This window comes from Marmota flaviventris, chromosome 7 (genome assembly GCF_047511675.1).
Source record: "Marmota flaviventris isolate mMarFla1 chromosome 7, mMarFla1.hap1, whole genome shotgun sequence".
NCBI classification, from domain to species: Eukaryota; Metazoa; Chordata; class Mammalia; order Rodentia; family Sciuridae; genus Marmota; species Marmota flaviventris.
The window spans coordinates 115,200,804-115,219,170 of record NC_092504.1 but is presented as its reverse complement, the minus strand read 5'-3'; positions in this window follow the sequence as shown (position 1 = coordinate 115,219,170).

The window sequence follows — 18,367 nt, the reverse complement described above, 5'->3', positions numbered from 1 at the left end:
CGAAGAAGAGATCCCAGCCCTGGCCAACACCTGGATTGTAGCTTTGTGAGACACTCTGGAGCAGAGGACCTGGCTAACCCAAGTCCAAATTCTTGACCTAAAGACACTCCAAAATAATAAATGCTTGTATTTCCGGCTATAAAGTTTATGGTAATGTGTTATGCATCAGTGTATAACTAATTAAGGAACTTAAAATATGTATAGTTTCTCAGGACATGACCCCACATTGTTCTTTGAGTTTAGGGGAGGGATCAGAAATCAATGAAGTTTTTTGGGATTTTGTTTGGTTTGTACTGAGATTTAACCCAGGGGCACTTTACCACTGAGCCACATTGCAGGCCATTTTTTATTTTTTATTTTGAGATAGGTTCTCACTAAATTGCTTGGGGACTTGCTAATTTGCTGAGGCTGACCTCAAACTTGAGAAGCTCCTGCCTCAGCTTCCAGAGTCGCTGGAATTACAGGTGTGCATCACCATACCCAGCATTTATGAGGTTAAAAAAATAAAATCTATCCAGGTAGTTCTTATATCGCAATCTGCCTGGATTGTGAATCAATATTCTTGATCATATCCTTGCTCATAAAACTTTTACATTGCCACCAGAGTGTTTTTATAGAAACTCAAAAATGATCACATTTTTGTGCTTTCAACCTCTCAATGACTACATATTTATCCATACAATAAAATGCAACTGGTTAGCATAGAATCCAATACCTTCAATTATCTATCTGCCTACTTGTGTATTTCTCCAGTCTAATTTCCCATCATTCTACAGAAAGTGACCTAAGCAAATGTAGCACATCCTTTGTGTCAGAACTTATCATATCTTCATGCATTTGCTTCTGTTTCTACTTATAATTCCTCTTCTATATTGCAGCCCCCATAAAATTGCAAACTTCTAAGCTACCAGATACAAAAGAAATGTCATCTCCTCTATGAATTGCATACCTATTATTATAGGACTATCAACTTTGTGACATAATTAATTTCTCAAATTCAACTGTTGCCCATTAGACTGTGAGCTTTTGCATGGACCAGATTCAATCTTATTCATCTTTGTTTAGAGCAACATTGTTAGAAGTAAGATACCTGTCATATGCATAAAGCAAATTCATGCCACAAACTTGTTCAATAAAATATAGAATGGATCAAAAAAATTTTGCTCAGCCCTAGTTGTTTATAGAATGTCATGCATACCATCTTGCTTTTATCTTTAATACACACATATACATAACACACACACAGACATGTTTCCTGCTAATTTCACTTTCTTTATTTAAAGGAATCTTCAATATGTCTTTTGTAAAGCAAGGAGTCCTTTTTAGAGTACCATGTTATTTTTGCATATCCTTACTCTTTCTCACCCTTCCATTATACTGGGTTATTTGTCTTTAAAGTAGAACTCAACTATATTTATTCCTATCAAATGTTCTTGCTTTCTTTACACCAGTCTTTGAATATGCATCAGGGCTAATATTCAAATTTTTAAGTCCCTAGAATCATGCTCATATATAAATGGACACTTACAGGTTTTTTGAAAGCAGTACAGACTAAGCAAGAATTGTATGGCTAACATTTGAATTAAAGTAAAAAAAAAATCTAAGTTTCAAGTGATAAGAAAAATGTACCTAGAAGGTGCTACTTATTGGTAAGAAAGTGCTAAGAAGATTAAAGAATGACTGTAGTAGTTAATGGTAGGTTAGATGTAATACTTTTTTCAGGTATTATTTCCATAAAAGGGTCAAGAAAATGGCTATTCAGTTTCTAGACTTTAAGAACAATATATCTAAAACCTATTTTGTAATATAAAAAAGATTGAATGAATGAGTGACCACTTCAGAACAAACAGGCAACACACACACTTCCCTTCACTTTTGCCTGTAGCCTGCCTCCACTTACCACACTGTATGGGTCGGGAGGGGACAGATAGGCAAATCATATGTTATCACACATTCCTGCCCTTTCTTGGGAACTGCCATGTGTGTTTTTCTTTTTAAGTACATATTTGAAATCACACACACAAATGTAAGTGAAACTAGAAAAATGTTTAAAAGTTCCGTGCATAATTAACCCTGGAATTTATTCAATAACATAAACCAGGATTGCAAAACATCAGTGTCAATTTACTTGGAATTTACCTGCATGCTCTTTCAGAACTTTAACATATGAGGTTATATCTATATTGGTGAAGTGAAAAGGCAGGTAGATCAATATTCAAGCCTCTTACTGGTGGGGAAAGAATCAAATTGGCTGTTTCCTTTCCTATATGGACTCTCATTATTACACAAAAACATTAAAATAATTATTATTTTCAATTCACAAATTTTATTACATTTGTAGAATGTGAATTTTGTTTGTAAAAAAGAACAATTGTCTCCTGATTTTTGCAGAACTTCTTTGCTGGAAAGGAGTTTTAAAGTTATGTATTTTATTGCTTCCTAACTAGATAACTATCTGCTATGGTTTGAATAAGTGTCCCTCCCTCAAAGGCCCATGTATTGAAGATTTGGTCACCAGTATGGTGCTATTGGAAAGCGGTAGAACCTTTAAGAGGAAGTTAGCCAATCCCCAAAAAAACAAACGCCAAATGATTTTTTTGATATGAGGAGACTGATTCATACTGGGATAGGGAGCTGGAGCATGGGAGGAATAGACAAATTCTAGATAGGGCAGAGGGGTTGGAGGGGAAGGGAGGGGGCATGGGGTAATTAATGATGGTGGAATGTGCTGATCATTACTATCCAAAGTACATGTATGAAGACACAAATTGGCGTGAATATACTATGTATACAACCAGAGATATGAAAAATTGTGTTATATATATGTAATAAGAATTGTAATGCATTCTGCTGTCATATATAAATAAAATTTAAAAAAAAGATATTAATAGGTTTTTATATGAATATATACATTTATAAATATTTTAATAAATCTATATATCTACCTTAAAAATTTTTAAAAAGAGGTAGGACCTCATGTTAGGGTAGGTGATGGAGGGTGTGATCTTAAAGGGGACTATGGGACTCTAATCTCATTCTCTATTTCTATTTGTTTCCAAGCCTCCATGAAGAGAGCATCTTCCTCATTTTTGCCATGATATGCTGCCCTGCCAGCAGTCCAAAAGCAATGAGGCCAACCAATCATGGTTTAAAATTTCTAAAACTGAAAGCAAAAAATTAACTTTATTCTTTTAAAGTTTATTTAAAAAACTGTGGCATTTATACACAATGGAGTATTACGCAGCACTAAAAAATGACAAAATCATGGATTTTGCAGGGAAATGGATGGCATTAGAGCAGATTATGCTAAGTGAAGCTAGCCAATCCTTAAAAAACAAATGCCAAATGTCTTCTTTGATATAAAGAGAGCAACTAAGATCAGAACAGGGAAGAAGAGCATGAGGAAAAGATTAACATTAAACAGAGACGAGTGGGGGGAGAGAAAGGGAGAGAGAAGGGAAACTATGGAAATGGAAGGAGACCCTCATTGTTACACAAAATTACATATAAGAGTTTGTGAGGGGAAAGGGGAAAAAAAAACAAGGGAGAGAATTAAACAACAGCAGATGGGGTAGAGAGGGAAGATGAGAGGGAAGGGGAGGGGGGATAGTAGGGGATAGGAAAGGTAGCAGAATACAACAGTCACTAATATGGTATTATGTAAAAATGTGGATGTGTAACCGATGTGATTCTGCAACTTGTATTTGGGGTAAAAAATGGGAGTTCATAACCCACTTGAATCAAATGTATGGAAGATGATATGTCATGAGCTGTGTAATGTTTTGAACAACCAATAAAAAAAAAAAAGTTTATTACTTCAGGTATCTTATTACAGTAACAAAAAGATAACTAATGCACTATATATTCAACTGGGAAAGATGGAGCTCTTTTGTGTTTATGGAAACCCATAGCATGAGAGAACAAAGAAGAGGAAAGAAAAGAAATAAATGAAGATGTATTTCCCCAAAAAAGGTGTTGGAGGAGGGGAAAATGTTGGATTTAATACTTTCCAAGTAAATTTTTGTTTGTTTAATATAGATCCAGCACTGCATCTCATTTTCAGTTAAAGAAGTGAAAGAGGACCATAAGATATCATATCATTTGTCCAAAAGTATAAAAACATCTTCTGAAGAAGAGGTATGGAGTTATGAATCCCCTAGCCAGGCAAAGTTTGCAGCTTGCAACCTAAACTTAACTCCCATTACATATTGGAAAAGTCTGCTTGGAAGACTTTTCTTTCTCTTTGTACTTCTACAAACTAACATTTCCAACATTTTTGATAAATGCATAGAAAAATTTAAGTACCATAAATCTAGGTGAAAGGTACATTTCACAATCACACTGTCTACTCTCAATTCTGCATTCTGAAGAAAACAAAATTCAGTAGAGTTTTATGCCTGCATTTTATCCTCCTGTGACTAATTGGCTACCTCTTTTCACCCTCCAAATTTTTGCTTGGATATCATATCTAGTTCTCAACTTTCCTAGAGAAAATTAACCCTGCACTTCACTTCTCTGGACTATATCTGTGTGGCTTGCAGATTTATTTACACTTGTAACATCACAGCTTAATTATTTTTCACATGTCTATTCTTTAACCAGATTTTAAGCGTGGACTGTAATTCTTACTTCAATGACTGGTGAAAAATAACTTCACATAGAATATACCATAAACATTTGCTAAGAAAGATTGTTTGGTTATTTTTAGGGCAATATTCCAGTAATCAGATATATATGATAAATTTTAAAGTTACTAGTATATACATAATTAATTTATGCAAAGCATCATTCTGTGAATGTATATTCTAGTGACATTTGTTAACTTTCATCTCACATTTAAATGTACTGATATTATACCATTTTTCCTGTAAGTTAAGGACATCAGTTCTATTTTCTCTTAATTATAAAATTGTAATTTGGGATCACAAGTATTGTTTTTCAAAACAGGGTTATTATGGTATTCAAGACAGCTGCTGGAGATGAACACACTGTCTTTGTTTGGTAATATGACCTGTTGATGAAAATTGTGATTCTATATTTAAGAAGCCACAGAGAGTTTGATATTTTGTATCTTTTAAAACCTTTTAAATCTCTAAGAAGCTGGCAGTTCCAAATTATAGAAGAAAGGTATAAAACTACCATCTCTCTGATTTCAGATGAATACACAGTGATGAAGATATTGTAAAATAAATACTAGAAACTTGCTTATGGTCATTCTAATTCTCATTTAGGACAATTTGTAGTACTGATTGAATATTCTTGATCTTGGTATTTCTGCTAATTTTCTGAAACAAATAATCTATTTCTAGTCTGCATTGAATGTACTTTTTTGTGTTTTTTTTTCTCTTAAAAATAATAGATTTACTATCTCACGTATATTTAAAGAAAGAATATTAAAAAGTAGTTTTTACACTGTTTCTAAGTTTGTATTCTATCATTGTTCCAAATGCACATCTGTGAATAACCAAGAATCTAGGAAGTGTAATTTGCATTTCTATTAGGCACAAATTTTTGGACTAAAGTTAGTGTAAGCATAAATGATTTCAACCCCTAACTCCAGGCCAATGGGTATTTTCTAGATCTGGAATTGAAGAAAAGATATAGGTGTAGGTTAAGTAAGAAAAGTGTAGGTTAGAAAGGTGTAGGTGTACCTTAGAAAAGAGAGAGGCCCAGTGTTTGTCTATAGTGGATAATAATCCACTGTAGAAGTAGAAACACTTGGAATATTTTTTCAGATATTGGTGTTCACTTTCAGTAGGTAAGAGTGAATTAGAGTAAGTTCAGAGTCATAAATAATGAATTTGATGTTTGAGAGTAAAGATGCAATGGGAAGGGACTACAAGTGCAGGTGTTACCTGAGATCTGACATGTGGAAGAAGGCAAGACATCTATTTGACAATAATAACTGATATTTGTTCTCAGCTTACTCAGAGCCAAGTATCTTTAGTCCTAGCCTCTTTCTATACATTATTTCACAAAAACTTTATAGGTTTTATTAACCCTGTTCCACAGATGAGAATATAAGGTCCAGAGAACATGCACAAGTAATTTTCCCAGAACTGAATGGCTAATGAGTGGCTTGAGAAATATTTAAATCTAGGTAGCCTAACCATAGTCTATTCACACCTAACCACTAGGCCACAGCTGCTTCTGTTAGATGTGCAAGCCATTATTAAAAGGATTGACTTTAGAAATAAGGGCTTAGCTGAGGAATGGAATCCAAGAAGGTATGAAAGAATTTGTATCCTTGAGTCATAGAGGTATCTACTTTCCTTAGCAGCTGGAAAAGATGTCTTGTACTTTTAAAAGGAGGTGAAGAAAGGAAGAAAGCAAGGCTTGTGTGGTATTCTAAGAGAAGTGGCAACCAACTGGGTAAAGTAATAATGAAACCAAGAGTAGGAAATTGAGGAGAGATGGCTAGGAATAAAGAAAATAGTTTTTGATAGTTTGTGCATCCAGAGGTTAACCAATTGATAATAAGAATACTCTGAAGATGAACTATCTTTTCCTAAACTTTTCAGTACATACAAATGTATAAGAAACACTTCTTAAAGTTTATATGCAAGAGACATTATGCAGATGTTAGTGCTACGGTGGTGTGGGAAACAAACATACAGCCTGTCCTTGTGGTTCAAGGTCTAGCTGGGGAGATAGGTGCTCAGAAAGACATAAAATAATCACATAAACATGTAACATTGAAGGTGCTACAAGTGTCAAAGACAGACACAAGGGGCTAACAACTTTCTGATAGGAACATTTGACCTGCTTCTCATGGTAAGTGAATATTTCCTAGAGGAAATAAGACTCTGACTTCTAACTCTAAGTTAATTAAACTAAGAATTATCTCCCCAGGAATTTTTATTGGATAATACAACAGTTTGAATCTGTCCCCCAAAGTTAGTGTGTCAGAAATTTAATCCCCAGTTTTATATGTTCATGGTGTTCAGTAGTAGTTAGTAATGAGCAATAGAATGTAAACCAATAACATGGCAGGGTCAGAGTTTTCTTTAAATTACTTTCCAGGCAAATGAATATTCAAATAACTTACAGAGAGATCCACCCACGCCAACTTGCATGGGACCCAGGCTCACAGTAGGCCCTGGTCCATCTCACCACCAGCAGACACTGGCCGCAGCTCAGGCTCCCGCACAGGATCACCTTTTCTGACGAGCAGACCACTGCAGGAGCTCAGGCCTGGCCAGATCCACCCACACCAACATATGCGGGACCCAGGCCCAGGGTAGTTCCAAGTTCGCCACCCCCACACACACATCTAGGAGCCCGAGCCTAAACCATTTTCATCTTGGTACACATCAGACATTACCATAGCCTTCCCCACGCAGTAGCCCCTACCTTTTTGACAATAGACAGGGCCTAGAAGCAGCTGCATCTCAGAGCAGGCATCCCAAAGACAGTGGAAGGCCCACCCTTTCAGCCCCATCTTTGTAAGACATTGCATCCATCTTGGGGCACCTCCACTGCTATCTTGAGTTACCTCAGCTATTGCTGCCACCACCTTAAGTTGCAGTAGCATACATTGAGGGTCACCAGCAGGGTCTGGAAGTCCAACATCAAGGTGAGGTACAGACAATCTGCGTAAGAATATAGGGTAGAAACTATAATATCTCAGATCCACACTGCAAGAAAGGAAGACACATAGACAACATGAAAAAACAAGGGCGGAAAGTGCCCCAAACAAACCAGGATACTACAATAACAGAACCCATGGACAGCATAATTGATGAAATGTCAGAGAAGAAGTTCAGAAGGTTCATAATTAAAATAATCTGTGAATAAAGAATGACCTAAATGAGCAAATACAGGCAAAAAATGATCACTCTAACAAAGAGATAAGAGAGCAAATACAGGTAGCAAATGATTACTTCAAGAAAGAGATAGAGACTCTAAGAAAAAAAAAACAGTAAGAAATCCTTGAAATTAAAAAAACTCAATAGAAAGCATAAACAACAGACTAGATCACTTGGAAGAAAGAACGTCAGATAATGAAGACAAAGAATACAATCTGGAAAATAAATTTGACCACATAGTGAAGATAGTAAGAAACCATGAACAGAATATCCAAGAATTATGGGACAGCATCGAAAGACCAAATATAAGAATTATTGGGATAAAGGAAGGCACAGAGTTTCAAACCAAAGGAATGCACAATCTCTTCAATGAGATAATAGCAGAAAATTTCTCAAGCAGGAAGAATGAACTGGAAAACCAAGTACAAGAGACTTACAGGACACCAAATGTATAAAATTACAACAGATCTACACCAAGGCACATTATAATGAAAATGCCTAGCATACATAATAAGGATAGAAACTTAAAAGCTGCAAGAGAGAGAAATCAGATTACATATAGCGGGAGACCAATTTATATCTCAGCAGATTTTTTCAACCCAGATCCTCAAAGCCAGTAGATTGTGGAACAAAATATACCAAGCTCTGAAAGAAAATGGATGCCAACAAAGACTCTTATATCCAGCAAAATTAAGCTTTAGATTTTATGATGAAATAAAAGCCTTCCATGATAAACAAAAGTTAAAAAGAATTTACAAATAGAAAGCCTGCACTACAGAACATTCTCAGCAAAACATTCCATGAAGAGGAAATGAAAAACAATGATTAAAATCAGCAGAGGGAGGGATTACACTAAAGGAAAAACTAATCAGAGGAGGAACCAAGTCAAGTTAAATACAAAAAATAAACAAAAATTGTTGGGAATACAAATCATGTCTTAATAATAACCCTGAATGTTAATGACCTAAAATACCAATCAAAAGACATAGACTAACAGACTGGATTAAAAAAAAAAGATCCATATTTGCTGCCTCCAAGAGACTCATCTCATAGGAAAAGATATCCATAGATTGAAGGTGAAAGGTTGGGGAAAGTTATACCACTCACTTGGACTGCAGAAACAAGCAGGGGTTTCCATCCTCATATCAAATAAAGCAGACTTTAAGCTAAAGTTAATCAAAAGGGATAAAGAAGAACACTACATTCTGCTCAAAGGAACCATACACCAACAAGACTTAACAATTTTAAATATATATGCCCCAAACAATGGAGCATCTACATTCATCAAACAAACTCATCTCAAGTTCAAGAGTCAAATAGACCCACAACACAATAATTATGGGTGACTTTAACACACCTCTTTCACTACTGGATAGATTGTCCAAACAAAATCTGAACAAAGAAACTAAACAACTCAGTAATACAATCAAAAACTTAGACTTATCTGACATATATAGAATATTTTATCCTTCAAAGAATAAAGACACTTTCTTCTCAGCAGCACATGGATCTTTAACTAAAATAGACCATATATTATGCAACAAAGAAACTCTTTGCAAATATAAAAATGTAGAGATACTATCAACCAAGAATCTTATATTCAGCAAAATTAAGCTGGCTATAATCAGATCATAATGGAATGAAATTTTAAATCAATAATAAAATAAGAAATAAAAACTACTCCAACAACTGGAGACTAAATACTATGCATTTGATGAACAATGGGTTTCAGAAGAAATCAAGGAGAAGATTAAAAAATTTTTAGAGGTGAATGAGAATACAAATAACAATATATCACAGTCTCTGAGACACTGTGAAGGCAGTTCTAAGAGGAAAGTTCATTGCATGGAGTTCATTCCTTAAATGAAGGAAAAGTCAACAAATAAATGACTTAACATTACATCTCAAAGCCATAAAAAAGAAGAACAAATCAACATCAAAAGTAGTAGAAAACAGGAAATAATTAAATTCAGAGCTGAAGTCAATGAAATTGAAAGAAAATAAATAATTGAAAACATTGACAAAACAAGAAGTTGGTTCTTTGAAAAAATAAATAAAATTGACAAACCCTTGGGCCATGCTAATGAAGAGAAGGAGAGAGAAAACTCAAATTACTAATATAAGTGATGAAAAAGGAAATATCAAGACAGACACTACAGAAATATTGGAGATAATTAGAAAGTAGTTTGAAAACTTGTACTCTAATAAAACAGAAAATATTGAGCCATCAACAAATTTCTAGAGTCATATGATTTTCCCAAACTGAATCAGGATGATATACACAATTTAAACAGATCAATTTCAAGCAACAAAATAGAAGACACCATCAGAAGCCTACCAACCAAGAAAGGCCTAGGACTGGAGGGATACATAGCTGAGTTCTACAAGACTTTTAAAAAAGAACTAATACCAATACTCTTCAATTTATTTCAGGAAATAGAGAAAGAGGGAGCATTTCCAAACTCAGTCTATGGGGCCAATATCACCCTGATTCCAAAACCAGGCAAAGACACATCAAAGAAAACTTCAGACCAATATCTCTAATGAACATGGATGCAAACATTCTCAATAAAATTCTGGCAAATTGAATATAAAAACATATCAAAAGATAGTGCACCACAATCAAGTGGAGCTCATCCCAGGGATGCAAGTTTTGTTCAGTATACGGAAATCAATAAATGTAATTCATCACATCAATAGACTTAAAGATAAGAACCATATGGTCATCTCAATAGATGCCAGAAAAGCATTCGATGAAATACAGCACTGCTGAATGTTCAAAACACTAGAAAAACTAGGGATAACAGGAACATATCCCAATATCATAAAAGCTATCTATGCTAAGCCCCAGGCCAATATCATTCTAAATGGAGACAAACTGAAAGCATTCCTTCTAAAAGCTGGAACCAGACAGGGATGCCCTCTTTCACCACTTCTATTTAACATAGTTCTTGAAACACTGGCCAGAGCAATTATACAGACAAAAGAAATTAAAGTGATATGGATAGGTAAAGAAGAACTCAAATTAGCACTATTTGCCAGTGGTATGATTCTATACTTAGAAGACACAAAAAATTCCACCAGAAAAATTCTAGAACTAATAAAATGAATTCAGGAAAGCAGCAGGATACATAGTCAACACCCATAAATCAAAGGCATTTCTATATATCAGTGACAAATCCTCTGAAAGGGAAATGAGGAAAACTACTCAATTTACAATAATATAAAAAAAACATATAAAACACTTGGGAATCAACTTAACGAAAGAGGTGAAAGACTCTACAATGAAAACTACAGAATACTAAAGAAAGAAATTAAAGAAGATCTTAGAAGATGGAAAAATCTACCGTGTTCTTGGATAGGCAGAATTAATATTGTCAAAATGACCATACTAACAAAAGCACTATACAGATTTAATACAATTCCAATCAAAATCCCAATGACATTCCTTACAGAAATAGAAAAAGCAATCATGAAATTCATCTGGAAAAATAAGAGACCCAGAATAGATAAACAATCCTTAGCAAAAAGAGTGAAGCAAGTGGCATCGCTATACCAGACTTTAAACTATACTACAGAGCAAGAGTAACAAAAACAGCATGGTACTAGCACCAAAATAGACTTGTAGACCAATGGTACAGAATAGAAAACACAAAGAATAACCCACATTATTACAGTTATTTTACATTTGATAAAGGTGCCAAAAATGTACATTGGAGAAAAGGTAACCTCTTCAACAAATAGTGCTGGGAAAATTGGGAATCCATATGCAACAAAATGAAAAGGGAGGGAGGAAGGAGAGGGAGAATAGGGGTAGGAAAGACAGTGGAATGTGATGGTCATCTTTACCCTAAGTATATGTATGAAGACATGAAGGATGTGACTCTACTTTGTGTACAACCAAAGATATGAACACTTGTGCTCTGTATGTGTAATATGAATTGTAAGTTGTCATATATAACAAATTAAAATTTTAAAAAATTAAAGTAGCTTATAGAAAAATAACAGGTATAATAACCTTAAGGATAAACAGGTGGAAACAAAGGGAAGCAATTAAAAAATATTTCAAGAAAGAAAGATCAATAGGATTATCTCTTGTCAGGGTCTGTTGGGGTCAATGTAAAGTTAGGCATTATGGATACAGGCTTCTCAATGTATTTTAGAAGGGAAATTTCTTTAGTAGCTCAGGTGTGTTAAGGTAAATTGTGTCTGGCCACTGACACCAATACTCACATCAACACAGGGTTATTTTGTATATGAAGTGCCCCTGAATAGGATGGCCACCATGACAGTTCCAAAGAGGACCAACTAGGATCAAAAATTCCACTACCTGTGTGAAGGAGGAGTTGAACACCTGATTGGTGAAGAGTGCAGACCATGAACCCCAGTTCTCAAGGCAAACATCAAACAGCAATAAATTTGGAACCAGCCACTGTTTTCTTTGTTGTTCTCTGCTTGGAGATGACTCACTCTCTCAAAAGTGTTCTTTGCTTGAAGCTAACTTTACTTTCAGTAGTAATAAAATTCTCTTCTTTGGGTTTTCATGCCTGACTTTAAATTTTTTTTCATGGGAACACAAGAACCAAGTCTTGGAGCCTCAGTTCCTCAATGTCCTGTGAAAAAGGTATTTTGAGGCAAGACCTTTGGGAGATAATTATGACATTGAGGGAGGCCCTGTGATAGCACTATTGGCTTTAAAAGAAAAAAGACCGGATCTATCTTAATTTGAAAAATCCTCCTTTGCAATTAGAAGCAACTTTCTGATAATTGCTTTTCTGCACCTCTACTTCCTAACACTGAGAATGGAGGTTGGGAACCTCTTTTCCCCAAACAGATGCCAGGAACTGACAGCTTTCTGATTAAGGTGGCTTAGCTAAGTCTGTACTCATATATTTCCTCCTTTTCTTTTATCAAAACTTTTGGTGTTCCTAAGTTCCTGAAGATGGAGATTTGAGAAAGCAAAAGGTCTTCTTTATATTACTCAAACATAGCTTTGAATAAACCTGTGTTTCTGGCCAAACTGTCTCCTGAATTTTAGTGGAACATGACAGGTGGTAAAGTTTCTCCTCCCCAGTTTCAGTTTTGAGGAGCCATATCGGGAGCATGAGTCCTGCCCTTGAGCAACACGGCTCAAACTGGCAGTGATCTCTAAGAAAGAGGAGGCTCTGTGGGACAAGAGATGGGAGATATGTACATGTGGTTTTATTTAGGTTTTGTTAATCCTAATCTGAGAGCTTTCTGCCTCAGCCTCCTGAATCACTGGGATTACAGGTATGCACCACCGCACCTGGCTTTAATCAGAAGCAAGTCAGTCTCAGGTTCAATTATGCCTCATCAGGCCAGAGGCCAGACCCTTAGCCTCCATTCTCAGTATGAGGAAATACTGGATGCAAAAAAGCAGTTATCAGGAAGCTGCTTCTAATTTCACAGGGGGTCTGTTTCAAATCCTCCCATTTTGCTCTGCCACACAATGTGGTATCCTCGGCCATAATATGGTACAGCAAGAATCCCCTCCCCAGGTGCTTAGTAGATGTCTGCAACACGTTCTTGTCCTTTTCAGTTTCCAGAGTCATAAACTAAATAGATCTCTATTCTTTATTAATAATCTAGTCCTATGTATGTACATATATATATATATATATATATATATATATATATATATCTGTGTGTGTGTATAAAATAGATCTCTATTCTTTATTAATAATCTAGTCCTATGTAAGTGTGTGTGTGTATATATATATATATATGTGTGTGTGTGTGTGTGTGTGTATAAAACAGAAAATGGACTAAGACAAAATTCTGAGGAACATAAAATGTCCATCTGGATAATTCTGATGAAATTTTCTCTCTCATTCTTATTAATCCCTCCATTTATTGGCATGTTAATGAGATATTCATTTATATAAATGCTAACTGAGTGGAGGTATATACGCAATTACTTGGGGGAGTTTTTAATTGCAGATCTCATTTCTCACCCTAGGAGGGTCTTTGGCCTTAGTGTTTGGGGTGAAGTCCTGAAATAAGTATTGTTATGGAGACCCCAGATGACTCAAAGGAGGGAATCCTAGTATTATGGTTTGGAAAATACAGCCCTAGATTATACAATCACATAATATTTCTATCCTTTCCACTATTATTTAACTACAGTCTTAACATTATATTTATTAATATTAGCCTATTAGTGATGTGTGTAATTTACTTAATAGAAGACAATCTTTAGATTTTCTGTAGGCATTCTTTCTTTCAGGGAAACTTAATTAACTAAATAGTTGGCATCTTCACACATAACAATTTCTTTATCAGATTTAGATGTGCTAGCAAAACCAAGACCAAGATGAATGAACCAGTCAAAAGCCTTATTACAGCTATTTTTTATACTGCCACAAAATAGAGTAAATCACAAAAAGATTCCAGAGGACAGAGTTGCTAAAAGATTATAAAATTCTATGAGATTTGCTCATAGTTATTAGTGTTCAGAAAATAACTGAGTGATGATAAAGTGTGGAATGAATCCCAGCAAATGAAATTTTTATTCAACCATGAGCTAGATGTTAAATGATTAAATTGAAGTTTGTAGTAATTGTTTCTAAGAATTCATCAAAAAAGTCATAAATGCATTACCCATGCATGATAGTGTGGTTTTCCAAAGCTTAAGAGATTCTGCTGCTGAAATCCAAATAGAAACTACAACAAAAGTATGCCTCTGTACACACTGGCTGGTGCTTGGCATTCCATAGTTGGAACATTTTTCTCTCTACTTCACTTTTTCTGCTTCAAATTTTCTCACTGTTGACTACTGACATCCCTCTATGAATTACCTCTGAAGCTCTCCTGAGAGTAGGTTAAAGTGGGTGCAGAGAGAGGATAACACACAAGAGAAAATTAATATAATTTACCTTTTAAACTTTTAAAAGTCATGGATAGTAGAAAGAAAGGAAGTGAAGAGAATGGATATATGCTAACATAACTGTGTCTCTCTATCATTTTCCAGGGCTGGGGATATGATATGCTTTGGATGTGAAGTCCCCCATCCCACAAAAATCCTGCATTTATGCAGAAATGTTCTGAGATAAAATAATTAGATTAGGAGAGCTATAAACTAATTAGTCTATCCTAATTTGAATGAACTTTCTGGGTGGTAACTGTAGGTAAGTGGGGCATGGCTGGAGGAGGTGGGTAACTGGGGTTGTGCCCATGAAAGGTACATTTTCCCTGTGGTCCCTTCCCCCTTCTCTCTGTTTCCTGACCTTGCCATCATCTGAGTAACTTTCCTCCACTGGGCCCTCTTTCATGATGTTTTGCCTCACCTTGAGCCCACAGCAATAGATTATTTGGCCACTATGGACTGAGATTTATGAAAGAGTGAGCCCTGGATTACCTTTTCCTTATCTAAATTATTCTTTTGAGATATTTAGTTGCTGCAGTCTGGCTGGGCACAAAATAACTGAACCACCACAAAAGCCTTCTAGATTCAGGGTCACCTTTCAAATCAAAATGCCATGCGTCATTCCTACTTGGCTATGGCTCTCAGCATTTAGTCACAGTGACACAAAAGCTAAGTAAAACAATATTGAACCCAGGGCATGCTAGGCAAGGGCTCTACAACCAGTCACACCCCTAACATAATATTGTGAACAGAAATGGCTTAATCCTGGATTCGGTGACAGCAGAATTGAGATGGTTGACTAAATTCAAGGAAATATGAAATGGCAGGAGGGACTGAAAGTAAAGAGTTAAACAATTTTGTCTCTATTCTTTTGAGTATATGATTTGACTTTTGTGTGGAGTTGTTAGAATTAGGGAGGAGACAAAGGTAACCCAAAGTATTCCAATATTGGTAGAGAAAAGGGGTATATAGGCTTTGGAAAGAGAGGATCTTAGATAGAATTGATGAGGAAAAAGTAACAGACTCACTTATGAGTAACTGAGTTCCATCTAGATCTACTGAAGAAGAATCGCTGGGGCAGGGGTAATTCTATCATCTAAATATTTATAAAGCACCACATGTGATTCTAACATGAACCTTAATTGAAAAGAGCTAATCTAGGCTACAGAATTGTGTGAATGGCACTGTAAAATTCCAATTCATCTCTCTATCTCTCTTATTTTTTTAGAGATATGAATTATGTGGATAATGAATTGAGTGCCAGAATCACTCCTGCTAAAACAAATTATGTATGATATGTATTTTCATTACTTAAAATAGTAAGGTTCATTTATGAAAATTCGTGGGGGGGTGTCAAAAAAAGATGGCAGAAGGGATGGAGGCAGTGAGTCCTGATCGATAAATGCTCTAAGACTCAATATTACAAAGTCTGAGACCTGGAGGGACTTGAAGATAGGTTACCAGAGTAGAAAATAAGTGCAGAGTTCCCTAATCCTGAACCTGAACCAAGTAGGAGGAGGAGGAGGGAGGTGAAACAGAGAGAGAAAGAGAGAGCAGAAAAACTCCTAAGCTCACCCACTTAAAAAATATTTGGAAAGGAAGACAAAATTTAAAGCACAACAGAAACATCAGTGTCCTTAAAGAAGAAATAATACCAATCCTCCTCAAATTATTCCATGAAATAGAAAAAAGAGGGAACACTGCCAAACTCATTCTATAAATCCAGAATCACCCTAGTACTAAAACCGGACAAAGATATATCAAGGAAAGTAAATGAGACCAATATCTTTGATGCAAACAGATGCAAAATTCTTAATAAAAATATTGGCAAACCACATACAAAAACACATTAAAAAGATAATACACCATGACCAAGTGGCTTTTATCTCATAGATGCAAATAGACTTAAGGACAAGAATCACACAATTATCTCAATAGATGCATAAAAAGCATTTGACAAAGTACAGCACCTACTTATGTTTAAAGCACTAGAGAAACTAGGGAAAGGAGGAACTTATCTCAACATTGTAAAGATTATATATGACAAAGCCAAGACCAATCTCATTTTAAATGGGGAAAAATTGAAAGCATTTCTTCTAAAAACTGGAACAACTCTCATCACTCCTAGTCAATATAGTCCTTGAAACTGTAGCCAGAGCAATCAAGCAAGAGAATACAATTACAGGGATACAAATAGAAAAAGAAGAATCCAAATTATCTCTATTTGCCACTATAGACATGATTCTATATTTAGACCCCAAAAAACTCCACCAGAAGACTTCTACAGCTCACAAATGAATTCAGCAAAACAGCCTGATACAAGATGAACATTCATAAATCAAACATGTTCCTCTACTCCAGTGATGAATCTGCTGAAGAAAAATTACAAGGGGAAGGGATGGGATAAGGAAAGAACAAGGAATTAATATGATCTAACTTTTCTGTGTACATTCACAATAGCCTCAAAAATAAATAAATAAATAAATAAATGGAACAAGCAAAATGTGGGAGTCAATCCAACAAAAGAAGAACCTTCACAATAAAACACTACTAAAGAAAGAAATGAAAGATGACCTTAGAAGATGGAAAGGCCTCCCATGCTATTGGGTAGGCAGAATTAATATTCTCAAATGGTCATACTGCCAAAAGTGGTATATGGATTTGATGCAATTCCTATTAAAATTATAATTACATTCTTCACAAAATTTAAAAAAAAAATTCATTAAATTTGTTTGGAAAAATAAGACACCTAGAATTTCCAAAGAAATTGTTAGTGAGAAAAGCAGTGAGAGACATCACAATACTGGACCTCAAATTGTACTGCAGTAACAAAAACAGCATTGTACTGGCATTAAAACAGGCATGAAAATTAATGAAAAAGAATATAAGACACAGAGACATAACCACATAAATGTAGTTATCTGATACTAGAGAAAGGTGCCAAAAACATATGATAGTCTTTTTTTAATATACATATATTTTTAGTTGTAGTTGGATACAATACTTTTATTTTATTTATTTATTTGTTTGTTTGTTTATTTATTTCTTTAGTGCTGAGGATCGAACCCAGGGCCTTGAACATGCTAGGCAGGCACTCTACTGCTGAGCCACAACACCAGCCTCTAGATAGCCTTTTTAACATATAGTGTTGGGAAAACTGGAAACCCATAGGTAGAAGAATGAAATTTAACCTTTTCTCTCACTCTGAACAAATTTCAACTCAAAGTGGATCAAAGACCTGTAGAAATTAGATCAGAAAATCTGCCAACAGCTAGAAGAAAATGTAGGCCCAACACTCCAACATGGTGGCACAGAACTTTCTTAACAATACTGCTAAAGCATAAGAAATAAAATAAAAAATCAATAAGTAGGATGGTATCAAATTAAAAATCTTCTTCACAGCAAAGGAAACAATTAAAAGCATGAAGAAAGAGTCTACAGAATGGGAGGAAAATCTGCTACCTGCTCCTGTATTAATATCCAGAATTTGCTAAGAATATCCAGATAAGAATAATCCAGGTTATTAATATCCAGAATATGCTAAGAAATCAAAAACTTAGCACCAAGAAAACAAATAACTCAATCAATAAATGGGAAAAAACACCCTAAATATACTTATAAAAAAAAGAAATACAAATGGTCAACAAATGTATGAAAAAATGTTCAACATCTC